This window comes from Callospermophilus lateralis, chromosome 16 (genome assembly GCF_048772815.1).
Source record: "Callospermophilus lateralis isolate mCalLat2 chromosome 16, mCalLat2.hap1, whole genome shotgun sequence".
In the NCBI taxonomy this organism is placed as follows: Eukaryota; Metazoa; Chordata; class Mammalia; order Rodentia; family Sciuridae; genus Callospermophilus; species Callospermophilus lateralis.
Window position 1 is genome coordinate 28,318,795 of NC_135320.1, and position 13,143 is coordinate 28,331,937.

Consider the following 13,143-nt stretch of genomic DNA (forward strand, 5'->3'; position numbering starts at 1 on the left):
AAGTCCTTTAATTCATTAGATAAGCGTTACAATATAGGTAGTTTTGTTCTTAACTATTTCATGAGAGCTACAGTCATGTTCTGTCTTGTTTATGTGTCTGATTCATTTTATCTGTGAGCTGGTGTGCCCCTGAACTGGGATTTTGAGCCCCATTATCATGCATGACCAGGAAGAGATCAAAGTACACTTTATTTTATTTCTGAAATTTAATACAAACTGACAGGCCATAAACAGTAATTTTTGCATCCTGTATCAGGTCCAAGAAGTACACCAACCCCACCCCCTGACCTCCTTCTGACCCATTGTTCTTTACCATTCCTCTGGGCACCAGAGGAAATTTACTGCCTAGCTCACACCCCTCTTTCCTTTTTGCTTTACCCTCCAAGATCAAATAAAAGTTGTCAGGTTTCCAGGTTCCCTTCAAAACATGTGCAATGCTTGTTTGTCAGGAAGGAAGGAAAGGAAGAAGGAAAAGAGGAGAGAATAAAGGAAAAAGAGAGGGAAGGAGGGAGGGAGGGGTGTTATTTATGTCTCTGAGAAGTAGCTGATAGCTAGGACCATGACAGAATACAGAAAGGGGATTAGCTAAAGATGGCCCTGGATTTGGTGGGGTCAATTGTACCCTTAAAATGTATCTAATCATTTAACTATCAAATGATTACTATATTATTCAGAAAAAGGAGCAACTTTTAGTCTCATCCTAGATAAAACTTTTGTTAATTGTGTGAGCTTGAACAAATTTTATTTGATAACGAGTAGTAGTAGGGATTTTTGAAAAGCTACTGTTATCTAATTGTAAAACTCATTTGGTAAATTAACGAAGAATTTTTTTCAGAATTTAAAATGTTAAAAACAATTCAATTTTTTTTCTAAAAAAAGAATCTTAAATGTCTCCTAATCTACTGTAAAATTCACATCTTTGGTATTAAATTCAATGTCAAGTCTAGCATTCAAGTTTAATATTGAATTCAGTAAGGCATTAAGCATGACTGATGCTTTTGCATGAGGGAACTATGCATACTTCCTCAACATGTTCGAAATCCAGATATTCTTTCTTATTATTAGAAGAGTAATTAAAAGAGCAGAACTGTCAGGTTTAGCAAATAAAAAGATAGAACTGCTATGTTTTGAGATTCAAATTTAATTAGGGGTTCTATATTTTATCTGATAATCTTAAATAAAAGTGCAGTTTAAAAATAAAGAAAATTTAAATGCTGAAAATCACGTAGAACTAGGCTGGGCTGAGGCCAGTATCAGATTCATTGATTGCAGAAAATCAAGATCTGAGACACACTCAATAATACTAGGCGCTGGCTCTGCAGATCAAAGACATCCAGATAGAATTAGAGAAAGTAGTTTTATTATTGACAATAGGTAACAGTATAATGTCTATAATTAACTTGAAGTACCTATAGAAAGTGCCAGGAACCTATGAGAAAAACACCAGAAACAAAGTGTACAGATCAAGTCCAAATGACCAGGAAATATGATATATGCTGGAAAACACAAAAGCGTAATCAAAATATTATTATAGCCATCAGGATGATATTCTCAAGTGCTCAGAAAGGTGACAAGCATTTTATTTAACTTTCAGTGGTTTTCAGTGTGATTCAGTGATTCTATACTCACCTGAGAATGTGTGTGTAAAGGATTATTTGAGAATAAAGAGGGATACTGCATTTTAACTTTAAAGCTGTGCTGAGTTCAGTTAGGGTATTGACCACCACTAGTTAGCACAGACTCCACAAGGTCAAAGTCTGGTCATCCACATGACTACCCCCACTCCAAACTCCAACCATAAATTCTGGGGAATCCCAACCACACTTCTGGCTGACTGGCTACAAATCTAGTTGTTCCTACAAACTCCCTTTGGTTCAATAGTTGCCCAGAATGACTCAAAGAACTTAAGGATACACTAAGGTTTCTAGTTTTCATATAAAGGATACAACTTGAAAACAGAAATAAAAAGATACTTAAGACAAAGTCTTAGAGGGTCCCAAATGTTAAGTTTTCTTACCCTTTTCCTCCTGGAATTAGGCTACCTCTCCAGCCCAGAACAGAGATGTGTTCACAAACCAGGAAGCTTCACTGTGATTCAGTGCCCAGCGTTTTCACTGGGATTTCATTAGGCAACAGGAAGTCCCAATACTCTTATCCATGCTTGGTCATTCTGCTGACCAGCTCCCTTTATGATTCACCATGAACTACCACATCAGCATAAAACTAGTTGTGATTCAAGAGGCTCATGATAACAAAGATACTATTATCACTCAGAAACTTAGATTTTAAAAGTTACATGCCAGAAACATGGAACAAATACCAGAAAAAATATAAAATAAGTAGTAAGAGAATATAGGGGAAAAAATAGCAAGACTTTGAAAAGGTAAAGTCCTTTAGATCAATGTTTTATAAATGTTGAGTCATGACTTATTTTGAGTAGGGAAAAACAATGTGTTTCATTGGGAAATAGCATCAGTGCAATACAACATGATTTGATATAACAGATCAGAGTATGTTATGTGTAAATAGATGAATGGATGAATAGATAGAGTCACTTGGACACACGTACATAGACATTGCTATGATTTTAGTGTGGTTTATCCTCTTCAAAACATGATGAAATGTAATCTTAATTATGAGATAATAAGCGGTGAGATATTTAATAGGTGGATTTTTAAAGGTTCTGCCCTCATGAATGGACTAAACCATTTGTGCAATTAGTGAATTATTGGGATACTGGGTTATCTTAAGTGTGAGTCTACTATAAAAGTCAGTTTGACTAAGTCTCTCTTGAGCTCTCTCTCACCAATGGTGTCCTGTTACGCCTTAGGACTCTATAGGGAAGTCAACCATCACCACCTTAATCTCTATCCAGAACAATGAGACAAAGTGGACCACTTTAAAAAAATAACTTATCCAGTCTACTATTGTATTATAAACAACACAAAAGGAACCAGTATACATTAATACATTTGTATAAATATTTGGGATGTAAAATGAATTTTTAGCATGGGTTGGAGACAAAATATTTAAGACCAGTGCCCCAAGTGGAGAGATAACATTTCTAGATATTTTAAAGACCTCCTATGAGTTGCAGTTATCATAAAATGTTTTCTTTTGAGTATCAGCTACTATTAGACTTCAGCAAACATTTTAAGTAACATACAAGCTATTTGCAAAATAACTCAGCTCATATGATTTATCAGGATTACTTCCCATGTTAAAGCAAATACTTACTTATACACTATTTATGCTACCTTTTTTTTTTTTTTTTTTTTTTTTTTTTTTACCATTCAGTGACCTAGATGAAATTTGCAATTCATTCTGTTCTGCGGGAATAGTGGCAACTAAATCATCAGAATAAAAATCCTCCAGCCAGGAATTCTTCCAAGGAAGTGTTCCAGTTGAATAATGGTTCTGATGTCCTATATTCATTGAGTCCCTTTCATAATTGTCTGGTCTATGGGACATTCATTCATACATCTGATAGGTGTATATTGTGTCAGGTCCATGTTGTACACTGAGGATACAAAAGTGAAAAGGGCAATTGTGGTTTCTTCCTGATGCAAGTGGCACCAAACATGACAGGAGCTGGGTAAAAGGCACCCCAAGAAAGAAATGGTTAAGCAGATCTCTGAAGATTGCCCAACAGACCAGGAAGGGGTAGTTCTCAAGCCAAAGAAGTGAAAGAGCAGCAGTGTAACTGGAGGAGAGGGAGCAAGGTAAAAGGCAAGAACAGGTAAGGCCTGTGACGGGCAGCCGCCAGGTTTTGAAGAATTCAAAGCCACATTTGGTATCCCAGATATTATGTGAAGACACGTTCCTTTGGAGTGATTAGACCTTTCCATTTTCTAAATAGCTAGAAATTGTACCTATTTAGAAGTAGCTATTTTCTAAATAGCACTAGAGGGCAAGGTGTAGAATTCTGCAAAATTGCTATTGATCAGGAAATCTTCTTTTATGAACATTCATATTCCAGTGGTAATGGCCAAGAAGTCAGTGCTTTGGGGAAAGAATGGAAATTATTCAATGAGACAGAATTGGAGGATGCCTGCAGTATGGTCGACTATACTAGAACTAATAGTCCAGGAGGACATTTAATTTTGGATGTGAACAAAGAAGCTAAAGAGCAGAAAAGAATGAGAAACGAATTACTTGTAAAAGCTATAGCAGTGGTCACTCTTTGTTTCAGAATTTGATGCTTTTCAATGGCTGTCTATAGAGTATATTATCCAAAATTTAGTTCCTTTTTCCATTTTAGCACAATATTATATTTAACACATGGCTGGTTTAATTAATTTAGGCTGAGGGACTGCAAATTCAAATGTCCTTTTATCACATCTGTTTTGCTTCAGCTATCATAATAGTATTTTTTTAAGACCAATGTGTGGAATTGAATCAAACCGAATCATTTCTTAACACTATGAAAATAGAATCTAGTACTTGGAGGCAAGAATAGTAGGTCCCCACACTTCATTTAAAATTAAATTCTACTTTTAAAATCTAAGAGACTAATTTACATTCTTTTGCTTTCCTAAGTGACTTTTTTTGGTGAATTTTCAGATTTAAAACAGACGGATTATTGTGCATTTTGCCCATATGCAGTCATTTATGTCATTATTCATATTCATTCTTTTCCATTTTTAAAATAGGCACTTATTTTCATTTTGCCTTTACTTCAAAAGTCAGAGGTAATTTTGTTCCTAGACAAATTCTACCTTCAAAATATACCATCTATAGATTTATTTACTGAATATTTGGGACTCTTGATTCTAACTGTAGAAACCCCGTTCACACTTTTTTAAATAAAAGAGATTTATTGGTTCACATGCCTAAAGCACATGGGTTTAAGGATGTTGAAAGTTAAAGACATAATCTTTCAGGTAGCTATTGCTACCTTTTATTTCTGCTTCTTTCTGCAAATTGCACTCCTGTTCCGCAGCTGCAGACAGGATTCTTCATGTGGGAGAGGACCTGTCTGTCTGCTCCCTATAACATATCTTCTGAGCTCTGTTCCAGGGAAAAAAGGGTAGCTTTTCATGGATCAGTTATGAAAACTCTACCCAGGAAAGAGTTCTGTTTGGCCTGATTTCAATCAAGTGACAATCTCCAATTCAATTACCATACTTGAGGTGGCAAGACATAATTAGTGTCTGCCTATAGAACCATGTGGATTGAGAAGCACTTTGGAGAAAAAAAGGAATTACATTATAAGCAGAAAAATAAAATATTAACTTCAACTACTGACTACATAAAATGTAAATAGGAACATACTTTGAAGAATACAATTCATTATTTTAAATCATACACACACACACACACACACACACACACACACAAACACATATTCCTCCCTCAAAAACTCCCTTTAATATACCAGTGTATAGTGACATATTTTTTTTTTTTTACATTTGTCTCTTCCACTGAATGGCAATTCCCCAAAGAACTAATTATATATTATTTGTATTGCTGATTAACAAATGCAGATTCATATTGGTGCCTAACATTGTATCAGCACACAGCAGATGCCTAAGTATTTATTGAACTGAGCAGATAGATGTATATGAAAATCATTTTAGATAGCAAGAGGAACATAAGTAATCTTGGACCATTCACAGCCATAACACTATAAAACCCACAAAACACACACACACACACACACACACACACTCACACACATACACACACACACACACACACACACACTTTTGTTAACACCCAGGATTTTTAGTTGAAGAACAATGAGTAGTATGGAAAAATTCTTGGTTATCCGAAAAAGCTATTTATTATTCAACCCTTCTTCCTGGACACATAGCTAGACCACATTTCTCGTACCCCTTTGAATTTTAGGCATGACCATGTGACCATTTTATTAGAAAATGAATATGTGTCACTTATGAAGCTAGACTTTGGACTGCCTCCTTGCTATTCCCTTTCTGTCTACTGGAATTCAGATCAACCAAACCTCAACCATGCAGATGATGACAATACATTAGGAAACTGTGCAATCAGCATGGAGGAAGTTGTGTCATTAAATGACCATATGGAGCAGAGCTGATTCATCAAGTTACAGCATTTACCCTCCAACCGATAACATGAGAAAAAGAAAAATCAACTCTGTTCTTCAGGTTACTGATTGGTTGGGTTCTCTTTGTTACAAAAGTTTGCGTTATGCTAACTTTAAAGTGAAAGAATTGCAAATTTGGGGCAGGCCAGAAGCTAGGAGGTAGGATTCACATTGAAAGTGAAAAAAATATAGATTTTAAAAGTAGAGCAAAGTAGATTTTAAAAATATGGAAAACTGCAATAGAAGAAATGAGTCTGGATTGGAGGTGGGCACTAAGAGAAGGTTCAGGTATAGAGTAAGATTTGACCAACTATAGAATGTGCAGGATGCAAAGAGATAACTGGAAAAAGAATAATTTAAGAGTTTTGATTGCATTTCCTTTGGATTTTTCTGAAACAATATAAATATTTAAAATATTTAAAAATTTCTCTTGATCCATGTTTGTATTAATTAAAATGTGATACCAAGTAACTGGACTGGCCTTAGAAGGAGTCAAATTACTAATCCTACACATATTTCTCTAAGAACTAAATGAATATTGCCTCCCACTCGGATTTAGACTATTAAATTGCATTTGAAGTTTTTGTTTTATTCTTCTGGCAAAGAAAACTTGTAAATTAATTATTGAGCAAAATGAAGTCATTTCAGTGGTTGAACAAACATGTTTACAAATATCTCCAGATGTGTGTCAGGCTGGGAATTAACTTAGAAAATGGGAATACTGCTGTATCCTTTAACTGTCATAGAACATTGTTCATTTGTTTACTTTTTTACTTTGAAAAATTTCAAACTGGCAAAATTTGAAAAATAGTACAATAAACACTAATATATCATTCGCCTGGATGCATCCTTTATTAACATTCCCTTTTCCTCCCTCTCTCTCTCTCATATTCTCCTGTATTTTCAATGTTTTATTCTAAAGTAATTATGTTTTGCCCTTCACAATTAGTTTAAAATATATCTGGAATGGATTTTTGTTTAGAAAGATCATGATTTACATTTTAGGGTAACTATCAGAGCTGGAAATTAAGCAATTTTCTGGGCTACGAACCCATCCTTTCATATGTATCTCTGTGAGGTTGAGACTTAACAAAGCCCATGTCATCTTTATCACCTGTTTCCTATTATGTCCACCACATATGGAACTATACAGGAAAGCCAGAAGATTGGGCAAAACCAGAGACATGCTCCTTCCTGCTCACTCTGTTAGTCACCACAGCATGACTTCTGCATAGCAATGACCTTCTATCTACAGTAGCAATCATTTCAGTTTCCAGGTTTTTTATTTTTGTTGTTGTTGTTGTTTTTCACATTTCCCAAACTAGCCTCTTTGTGCCCCTTTGCAGAAATCAGCACTGACCAGCTAGGACTCTTCCCCTGAGATCTAGTTCCCTACTCTGATGGGTTTTTCCTCCAACCCTCTAGGTTCCAATAGAGCTGGCCTTCCATACCCACTAGTTCTACATCCATGGATTCCACCAATCATAATGGAAACATTTTTAAAACAATTAGGAACATGTATAGAGTGTTTTCATAGTCATTATTCTCTAAACAATATAGTATAAGAACTATTTATAGCATTTACACGGTATTAGGCTTTACAGGTAATCTAGAGATGATTTAAAGCATACAGGAAGATTGTATGCAAATATTATTCCATTTTATACGAGGGATTTAGGCATCCACAAATTTGGGTATCCTTGGGGTGGTGTGTGTGGGGGGTCCCTGAAACCAATATTCCTCACATATACCAAGAGATGACGGTAACTGCAAACTGCTCCTTTTAGACACATGGGTCCTAGCAATGGCATCTGCTTCCTGCACACTATCTCTATCACCTAATTGTGCCTTTTTTGCAGCTGTGTTACCCTAATACTTGTTTACCACATTCCCTACATTTAACTCTCTCTGTTGGAATAATGGTGTGGTTTCTGTTTTTCTCCTGGATTTTGTAATAGGTCTATTAGTCAATGACCCACCATTGCTTACTAAAAGACTATGGGTTTTTTTGCAAACTACTGCAAAACCATTTTGCACAAATCAAATAACAATAGATAAGTGGCTCTATTTGGAGCTCTCTTTTGCTTCCTTGGCATATTTTTTCCCATCTTTATGGCAACATCTTACCGTTTTGTCTTTGTTATTTTGGCTTTATAATAAATCTCGACATCTCATGTTATTAACCATCTCTTGAGTATTTTCTTGAAGTTGTGAGAGGGCCTGACTTTCAGCTCCTTTCGGATATCCTTCCTAATGGAGAGCCACATTGTTCAAGGTCACATCCTGCTCCCAGTGACTTCATCCCGTGACTGAGAGAAACAGACAAATAAAGATGCATTCATTCTAGCCAGTGCAGGACATTCTGATGGGGACACACTCCTGAGCTCCCTGTCAGTTGGGTGAGGCTTTGCCAGACCTATATGGCAGTTTGACATTTCCCTCTGCCCATAACGCTTCCTCCTTTACCCAGTTGTTGATCTCTAATAAGCATCTTGTTTCCCCAATTTCTGTCACAGCATCTGCTTTAGTACACCCCAAACTGTAACATGACCTTATCTCAGAAACCTGGCACTCTTCTGCTTTGGGTGATAAGAGCTAAAACCTACATCCCTGATTACAAGATTGTTTATTCACTGGGACACAGGGAGCTATGTACACCATGGTGAGCTCTGAGATAAAAAATAAAGTCCACAAACTCAGAAACTAAAGCATGGCTTTGCTACCAACAGCAGTGCAGAAGGAAAACAAGAAAGGATTTGAGAGCTAGTGGCCACACACAGAAAGCCACCTCGGTTCTGGAATATTATAGTCTAGAACAAGAAGAGGCCCTCCCTTCTTTTCTCTTCATCATTGTTTATAGAGTTGTATCTATTTTTTCCAGAGAACCAACTTTAAGTTTTGTTGTTGCTACTGTGTCATCATTCACAGCTTTGTTTTCCATTTACTGATTTCTGGTCTCATTCTTTTTTGGTCTTTTATTTTTCCTTTTGAGTTTATTCTGTTGCTCATTGTTTAACTTCTTAAGATGCATTTTTTTTTTTTTTTGTACCAGGGATTGAACCCACGGACACTTTATGACTGAGCCACATCCCCAGCACTTTTTATGTTTTATTTTGAGATAGAGTCTTGCTAAGTTGCTTAGGGTCTTGCCAAGTTGCTGAAGCTGGATTTGAACTTTCGATCCTCTGGCTTCAGCCTTTTGAGCTGCTGGAATTACAGGTTTGCATCACCATGCCTGGCTGGGAATGTTAATTTTGATGGTTAACTCTTCTTTAAAGTATTTAAAGATATGAGTTTCCTTCCAAGCATAATTTTTTATACAGTATGAAAATATAGCACTTTTAACTCCTCACTCTGTGTGGGCTGTACATAGTGATTTCCTCTGACAGAGCATACTGTATGTGACTTCACAGTGAAGGAACTTGACAAACATCATTTCAGACAGATGATCAAGGTCAACATCAACAGGAATAAATCCTATTGATCATATTTAACATTGACTCACTAATAAAGACATACAGGACCTTACCTTTGGAGTCTTTGGGGTTTTCCTCCCAAAACCACAGCTTCAATTTAACCATGAGGAGATAGCAGACAAATTCCAGTGGTGAGACATCCTGAAAAACGCCTAACCAATGTTCTGCAAAACTGTTAATCTTAGCCATCAAGGAAAGTCTGAGGGACCATCAAGGGAGACATGATGACTCAATGTGATGTGGAATCCTGGATGGGATCCTATAACAGAAAAAGCCACTTGAGAAAATCTGAATAAATCTGAAGTTTAACTAATTATAATGTATTTACATTGGTTTATTACTTGTGGCAAAAGCATAATACCAACGTAAAATGCAAAGAAGAGAAAGAAGGTGTGAGATATATGGAAAAAATTCTGCATTAATTAAATTTCCATGTTTGTAAATCTAAGCTTTACTTTAAAATTATATGTAGACATGTGCATTATCATTTTGTTACAGAGATTTTTAAATTTAATTTTGGTTCTATATTTTTAAATTTTTTTCATTAAGATTATTTGTTTAACTTACAGATTTCCATAGTATGAATTATAACTTTTAAATATCTGAGTATTTATTTATTTATTTTTTATTACTTTCCCACTGATTTACATTGTGGAAGAAGATCATATCCCTATAACATCTATATATTGACATCTTTAGGCTTTATTGCTCAACTAAGGTCAATTTTAAAGGTATCATGTTTACTAAAGAAAATGCATATTCTATACTTCTTAGATCTCCACGAGGCCGGATTTATTGTTTTTATCAGTAGATATCTATTTAGCTGCTTGTTTTCACTTGCTTAACCTTCAGTAGGGTACTCTCCCACCATGAAGGGGAACTTATCACTTTCCTCCTACATGTGTCAGTTTTTGCCACAGATATTATAAAGGTCTTATTGCAGTTCTTGATGACTTGAACTTTAACATCATGCAGTTACAATCTTCTTCCCTTTATCTTAAATTTCTTTCAAAAGAACTACAACAGCTCTCTTTTGGTTGGCATCTAACATTTTATTAAAATCCTTTTACTTTCAACCTTTGCATCCAATATGTTTAGGTGTGTCTTTTGTAAACAGCATATATCTGTCAATATTTATTTTTTAAAACTGGCATACTTAGTTTGTTTACTTTTGTATAATAACTGATGTGTGTTTCAGTTCCTACCTCTTTATTTTATTATACTTTGTTATTATGTTTGTTCTCACTATTTCTACGCCTCATTTTAATCACCCAAAAAACAAGAACTTCATGTCCCCTCAGACATTCCTTGGCCTGTTCCTACCCCCAATTCTCGGGTTAATACCATGTAAACCTTTGGTGGTCACAGCCATTTGTAAAGACCACAGACAGTATCAAAATGTCAGTTCCTCTTTTCTTCATACTGTTGCTTGCAGCATTTTCTTGACAGGTCTGTTTCATGTAAATGCTTCATAGAAAACTTTTGTGATCACAAAAAAAACTTTTGTGATTGGCATGGTAAGGTGTCCAAAGCCTCTGGTACCTAAAAAAATATATATATTAATGACCTTACATTGAAGTGATAACTTGTTAGAATATAAAATTCGAATATAAAATTCTATGTATTAAGTTTTTCTTTCTACCCTCTGTAGTAATCTGATTTTTATTCTTTTGTATTCTTCTCCATAAATAAATTTTTCTCCATGTATAAAACTATGTATATGTAGTTTTCAGTTTCCTTTTTTAAAAATTACACTATAAAATGTGGATGTTTTCCTTATTCTCTTTGTTAGCACTTTATGTGTCTTTTCAATCTCAAAACTGATGGGTTTCTTTAAATAATTTTTTGGAACATATATCAATTATTCCTTCAAATATTTCTTTAAATATGTCCTCCTGCCCATTTCAGACTTTCTTCTCTTTCTCTGGAATTTCTGTTTAGAAGTACAACTTCTATCAGCCACATCTCATTACTTTTCTTTTATATAGCTTTATTATATCTTCGCCCTTTGCTGTCTTCTGGGAGATTTTTCCAAAGTGCTCCTCTAATTTGCTAATACATTCCTCAGAATCATTCTGGATTTTTTTTACATTGATATGTGCTTTATAAAATGCATAGTTGTGAAAATATCAAATATTATTTTTTGGTTCTCATTTGTGCTTTCTTATTCTTATGGCCAGTACCATTACTTATCTCATGTTTGCTGCTGACCAGACTACATTTAAATTCTTGGCCCATCTGTTCTTAGAGTTCTGCTTCTTATAGAAACTGTAACAGTATGTTTTTCTTTTAAAGTGCTCCTGAAAATCTTGTTATTTAGGTTGGTGAACAACATTTTGTTCTGAATGTATACACCAGTATGTCAGGCAAGACTCCTCAAAGCAGGAGCTCAGTGAGATCAAGGGGGATGGATGTGCTGTGGGTGGAGACCCCTAACCTCCAAACCATTGATCAACTGGTGCTCTGGCCTCAAACTACCTCTCCAGGCTCCAGGTATTCAGTCTCACTGGCTTCACCCACTCTATCTCTCCAAGAAGTGTTAGGCCTGCAACATGCCCAAGATTATAGTCTCTCATTCCAGGGGTGGTAGAGGGAGTTGGAAGAGTAGGGAAGGGGGGATGTGTTTCCCCAAGTCAGCCCTTACTTATTTTTCTCACTTCCTGTGAAGCACAGGACTTCTGCATGGCCTGAGTTTCCTTCAAAAAGTCCTTAAAGGAAAGCTCTAAGTTTCTAAAATGTCCAGGCAGCCTCTATCTGTACCAAGGCAATATCAAGACCATCAAAAGCAGAACTCTGTCACTTCCTTCCTATCTCCCAGCATCTCCTCACCTACCTCCTACACTGACCAAAGATGATTCCCCACCTGAACCCTATCCCTATGCTCCCCCAAGCCTGAAGGTTCTCAGGATTTAGTTCTTTATGTTTTTCTTATCATTCCTCCCCGGTTCAAACTTATGAGCAGATGTAGCAAAATCAGCATTGTGGTAGAAACTGTAAACTGATCACTGCACAGTTGCTTAACATATCCAAACTAAAGGTTTTTCTTTATATACAATTACCATCGATCACTTCCTCCCTAGTTATCTGATATTAGCAGAGGAGGGTGAATCAGGGAGGTCACAGAAGCTCAGTCCTTATTCTTCTCAGCAGAGGAGAGGAATAATAACTCTTTAATTATAAAAACAAACTTTGAAGAGCTATTTGATCAAGGTGTTGGGAACATGCATTTGAAATGACTCAGTGTTTGCCCAGCAAAACTTTAAGAACTTATTGTTATGTTAGGACATTTAACTTTCTTTCTGGGCTAGAGTTGTGGCTCAGTGGTAGCATGCTTGATTTGCATATGTGGGGTACTGGGTTCAATCCTCAGCACCACATAACTTCCTTTCCCTAAATACTTATCTGGTACATGAACTAATTTCAAAGGATTTTTTTTTTTTTTAACAAGGCAGATGATCAGAGGATATTTAACACTACAGGTCTGCGACTTGGGGATACCTGAGTGTCTCCAGATTAGGAAGGGCAGTGGAGTCCATGGTAACTCATAAAAGAAATGACAGAATAAGAGGTAGAGAAAACTGTGGGCAATAATGAGAGAGG

General features: G+C 35.9%; 1 long non-coding RNA gene across 1 annotated transcript in view; it reads right to left on the minus strand.

Moving 5' to 3' along the window:
- Positions 1 to 1,153: 1,153 nt before the first annotated feature.
- Positions 1,154 to 13,143, minus strand: part of LOC143382057 (uncharacterized) — a 31,411-nt gene continuing 19,421 nt past the window's right edge. Inside the window, exons 2-5 of the long non-coding RNA XR_013088920.1 lie at positions 10,888 to 11,085; positions 9,597 to 9,802; positions 8,195 to 8,376; positions 1,154 to 3,520 (exon numbers count right to left, since the gene is read on the minus strand). This is a non-coding gene — a long non-coding RNA (uncharacterized LOC143382057). The remainder of the gene's footprint in view (positions 3,521 to 8,194; positions 8,377 to 9,596; positions 9,803 to 10,887; positions 11,086 to 13,143) is intronic.